Here is a 6,000-nt window from a genome sequence, read left to right on the forward strand (position 1 = left end):
GGGATGAGCACTGGGTGTTATATGGAAACCAACTTGACAATAAACTATTTGTAAAAAAAATAAAATAAAAAATAAAAATTTCCTTTGTTATTAAAAAAAATAAAGGTTTTCACCTTTAAAAATAGGGTGAGTTAAATTATTTGAGTGATAAACTAGTATTATTACTAAATTCATAGAATTCTTAAGTTGTCTCTTAAGGTATTCATTTAACATATATTAAGTTACTCAATAAACATTTTGTGTCAAGTCCTGGGCTAGGGAAATATAAATAATGCCCCTGCCCTCTGGAATGTCAATCTATAGCAGTATAGCATAATCTCCAAAGGTGTCTTGACTCAGAGTGATTTAATATTTAATTGGTCTAAGGTTTCAAAGAAACCCACCATGATTACAAACAACCAAATTCTTTAGCTTCTCTTTAGTGAAACTACAACTCAGTTAGTTTGCTCTCTTACATAATTCACATGGAATTTGATTCTGATCTGTTGCTGAAAGAAAATTAATAATCTGATACCACAGGTTATCTTAAAAAGATGATGCTAAATCCCAAGTAATAATAAAGCATATGTTTTAAGTTACTTTTTAATTGTGATGTTGGTTTGAGGTAAGCCACTTATGTTCTTTATGACCCCAATTTGACCTACAGCATAGGGTCTGAGATGGCTAATTAAGAACAGAGGTGTAGACGACGAACAATTTATAGTGTAATACATTCATCTTGACTGCAAGGATTAAATTTGTCATTAGCATGCCATTGTTTCTTCTTTGTGTATTACAAACTGCCAGAAGCAGAGTGCTATGTTCTGTAGCATTTCCTCATCTTTAAAAAAAAAAAAAAGATTTGGACTGAAAACTAGTGACTTTCATATACAAAAAAAATTTTTTTTCCTACATGTTTATCTCTGTAAGTGGGGACTTAAAGAATGACAATAGCTGTGGACTTTATATAATGCATTATTTAAGATGCAAAGATGAGAAGATTTTGAGACAGTTCTCCAACAGTGAGTGCCGTAAGTTGAAAAGAAAATTATATGAGCGGTAAGTCTAATAGTTTTGGCAATACCATATATGAATTGTGACTTAATTAGCCTCCATTTTAAAAATTCTATTAATTTTTTGCAGAAGTCTAAAATATTACCCAGGAAAGTAAGCCAATTATTTTGGCTAAGAATCTCTCATCATAAAATATTATGGTAAGGTAAAGTTTATTTAATCAGAATAGGCTTAAATGAATGGTTTCATTCAAAGACCTTGGTATCTTGTCACTCTAAGTCTTGAAATATAATCAGCAAAGAGAACTTCTTCTGTTGATAATTACTGATTCAAAAGCTAAGTCATTTAATATTCTTAGCTTAGATATTTATTTAGGAACTAAATATTATTTAGACCTTAATATTTATTTTCATTAACTCCTCTTAATACACCAAGATTATTTAAAGCCAAATCGTGTCAAATAAATTTAGCATAACCCTAAGTAAATCAAAATCAGTGTCTCATTTCACTTAAACATCTTAATATTTTCTGTAGCTTTTGAGAAACTAAATATTATGCAAACACTGGGCTTGATGAGAGAATACATCTTTTTAAGAGATACACTATTCTTTTTAAGTGATCAGGGTCCCATTGAGTCAGTTATTTCTTTCATATGGCTCAGAAATGTTATGCCTTAGTCATGTATTTGACCTTTTATGAGAGGCAGACAGTGGACCAGGGGCTCCCTCCTTTTGGAATCTCCTCAGAAATGACTAAATGTTTTCCAGATGAACACACTGTGGACCAAGGGAGGAACTAGGAATTAGAAATCATTGCTTCCAAACCAGGGGAATTTGTAGACTTCTTTTTTCTTTTGGAACCTGGTGACCTGTAGGAATTGACCCACTGAGCAATTTCCTTCACCCTCAGCAGTATGATTAAGTCATGAAAACAACTCAAGATGAGATATGATATTTATTTCTACCCCACTTGTTTCTAAAAAAAAAAAAAAAGAAAGAAAAGAATTTAAGACAGATGCAAAGGTTTCTAGCCTTTCCCTGTTTTCTCATCATAAATTCATGCAATGTGACTTTCCCAAATGTGAACCTGAGTTACCAGTGGAGACAGAATGGGACAGTCAGACAACTGACTGCTGTCATTTGTCACAGGAACATTAATCTGCTAAAACTGGCACTAATATCTTGCTCTAGACCTTCTTAAGGAAAACTTAAAAATAACATTCCAAAATGAATAAAATATGTTCTATGTTACTTTTCTTCCTTTATCTTCTATCTTATAAACTAAACTTATTTAAGATACAAATTTAATAACATTTTAAGCAATACAAAGAATATACATTATCAGTACATATGAACTCAAAAACTATAAAACTTAAGCAAAAATAATAATTCCTGTTTAATCTGATTTACAGTTGATTCTTTCAGCATTTACTTACAGGAAGAACAAGCCAAAAAAAAAAAAAAAAAAAAAAAAAAAAAAAAAAAAAAGAAAAAAGAAAAAAGAAAAAAAAAGAATAAGAAGAAAGCCAAAGAAACATTTGTAAATTTCATCTACAACTGGTAAAAGACATCAGTTACATATACATCTCTGATTCCTTGATCGAAAAGCCTGGAAAGGATTAGAAGATACACCTCTAGCTATGACTCCCCAAATCACCTAGAATACATGACATTTGGCTTCTGTAGTTTTATTTTTTTTTTATTTTTATTTATTTCTAGAAGAGAGAGAGAGAGACAGCATGAACAGGGGAGGGTCAGAGAGAGAGGGAGTCACACACTGAAACAGGCTCCAGGCTCTGAGCCGGCAGTCAGCACAGAGCCCGACACGGGGCTCGAACCCACGAACCGCGAGATCATGACCTAAGCGAAAGTCGGACGCTTAACCGACTAAGCCACCCAGGCGCCCCTGGCTTCTGTAGTTTTAAAAATAAGATCTAGAGATAAGTTACCTGATAAATTATCTCATTGGAAATGAGGCTAAGAAACTGCAGGGACTTGGGGAAATAAAATAACGGACAGCCATTTGCAATCAGAACATGGAGGGATTTATCTAAAGTATATTTCAGAAATGAATGATTTGGATTGATGCATTTGAACTTTAACAATTTTTATGAGTTAAAATCATTAAGTCAATGATATTTAGAAACAGTCCTACTGCCTTCCCTGTTTTCAACAGATTCTAAATTCAGCTACATGTGTCCAGTGTTCACTATATCTGGTTACAAATAGCAATAATTGTTGCAAAGCAAATTACATGGTGGCACAGGAAAACACTCCCCTTTCCAGCAAAGAGGAGAGGGGATTACTTCACTCAGATCGCCTGCAGGTTATATAATGAAGATTACAGACTTTAATATGAAAAAGGAATGTATGCTAAAATAAAAAAAAATGATTTCATGAAAAATGAAAAGACAGATTGCTTTGTTTAGGGGAAAACTTCTAAAGTGCTGATGAGAAGCTTTAGATACACATATTTAAGTGATTATGAGCTATGGAAACTTGTTACTAAGAAACAAACTCATTCATTTCCATAATAGTCATAAGAATGCAGGCATGCAAATAAGAGTTTTACTCATATAGGGCTTGGATATATTACAACATATTACAATACTGCATTTCACATTGATATTGTATAACATTATATAGTTATTTCCACTTATATATTATAAATGTAATGTTACCATTTTATATATATATATGTTACAACCTGGAAATGGGTAATTTCTACTTAGCTAAAGTACACAGATAAAAGTGTTACATATGTTAGTTTTCACCCATGCACTTTGGTAAGAAGAGGTCAAGAGTACCAAATTTAAGCTACTTCAGGAAGCATTTTCATATTTTTCATATAACTAATCTCTAGAGGATGCCATACACAGGGGTGATTACTGCAACAGAGATTCCAAGAATAAACCAAGGAACCATTTTATTTCATCTGTGGCAGTTTATCTCTTTAACTGTTACTCACTCGTTTAAAGTCATAATCTGGGGGCACCTTGGTGGCTCAGTCTGGTTGAGCATCTGACTTCGGCTCAGGTCATGATCTCACAGTTCATAGGTTCGAGCCCCGCGTGGGGCTCTGTGCTGACAGCTAACTCAGAGCCTGAAGCCTGTTTCAGATTCTGTGTCTCCCTCTCTCTCTGACCCTCCCCTGCTCACACTGTTTCTCTCTCTCTCTGAAATAAATAAAACATTAAAAAAAAAAAAAAAAAATTTGGCCACCTGGGTGGCTCAGTCGGTTAAGTGTCCAATTTCGGCTCAGGTCATGATCTCGCGGTTCGTGGGTTCGAGCCCCGTGTCCGGCTCTGTGCTGACAGCCAGCTCAGAGCCTGGAGCCTGTTTCAGATTCTGTGTCTCCCTCTCTCGCTGACCCTCCCCTGCTCACACTGCTTTCTCTCTCTCAGAAATAAATTAAAAAAAAATTAAATTAAGTCATAATCTGATACATATTAAAACTTCCTGGCTGGAGCTTCCCAGTCAGAACTCTGAAATGCCTTTCCTCCCAGAACACAACAATCCCACCAGCATCACTGGAAATGAGAGGACCTTGAGTGTGCTCTCAGACTTTCCTAGAATCTCTTGTCTGCCTCTCTAAATTGTTTCTAATTCCACGAGGGTAGGAATAGGATGGGGGAAACTCAAAGATAGCGGATGAGGGTGAAATAAAGTATCTGAATCATGTGAGCAAATTCCTTACTGAAAAGTTAAATGAAAACGTCTTCACAGTAGAGATTTGTTTCTGAATAGTTAGCCCTCAGGTAAACGAGAGGTAAAATTTTCAGTAAGATTTATTCTAAACAAATCAGCCATGTTTGGTCACTTTGGCTCATCAGTATATGGAGTTATCCTCAAAACAGGGAACGAGGCATTCTGCTATCCCTAACCACACGACTTACCTAAGCACTCTTGGGAAAGAAGGACAAAGCTAGAGGCATCACAATCCCAGATTTCAAGATTTACTTCAAAGCCGTAATAACCAAAACAGTTTGGTGCTGGCAGAAAAACAGACACATAGATCAACAGAACAGAATAGAAAGTCCAGAAGTAAACCTATGCTTTTATGGTCAATTAATCTATAACAAAGGAGGCAAGAATATACAATGGGAAAAAGACAGTTTCTTCAACAAATGTGTTGGGAAAACTGGACAGCTACGTGCAAAAGAATGAAACTGGACCACTTTCTTACACCACACACAAAATTAAACTCAAAGTGGATTAAAGACCTAAATGTGAGACCTGAAACCATAAAAGTCTTGGAAGAAAACATCAGCAGTAATTTCTTTGACTTCAACCATAAAAGCATTTTTCTAGAGATGTCTCCTCTGGCAAAGGAAACAAAAGCAAAATTAAACTACTGGGACTACACCAAAATAAAAAGCTTTTGCACCACAAAGGAAACCACCAACAAAACAAAAATGCAACCTACTGAATAGGAGATGTTTGCAAATGATATATCCAATAAGGAGTAAATATACAAAATATATAAAGAACTTACACAACTCAATACACACGCAAAAAATAACCCAATCAAATTAAAAATGGGCAGAGGACTTGAATAGACATTTATTCAAAGAAGACATATACAATAGGTGAACAGACACATAAAAAGATGCTCAACATCACTAATCATCAGGGAAATGCAAATTAAAACAACAATATCACTTTGCAGCTTTCAGAATGACTAAAATAAAGAAACACAACAAATAACAAGTAATAGCAAGGATGTGGAGAACTGTACGCTGTTTGTGGGAATGCAAATTGGTGCAGCCACTGTGGAAAACAGGTTCTTCAAAAAATTAAAAACAGAATTACTATATGCTTTAGTAATTATACCAGTAGGCATTTACCTAAAGAAAATAAAAACATTAATTTGAAAAGATATCTCACCCTTATGTTTACTGCAGCATTATTTACAATAGCCAAGATATGGAAAGAACCCAAGTGTTTATTGATAGATGAATGCATAAAGATGTGGTACACACAGACGGGTGTGCACACACATGCACAT

The sequence above is a fragment of the Crocuta crocuta genome, unplaced genomic scaffold (assembly GCF_008692635.1).
Source record: "Crocuta crocuta isolate KB4526 unplaced genomic scaffold, BGI_CrCroc_1.0 scaffold14, whole genome shotgun sequence".
NCBI classification, from domain to species: Eukaryota; Metazoa; Chordata; class Mammalia; order Carnivora; family Hyaenidae; genus Crocuta; species Crocuta crocuta.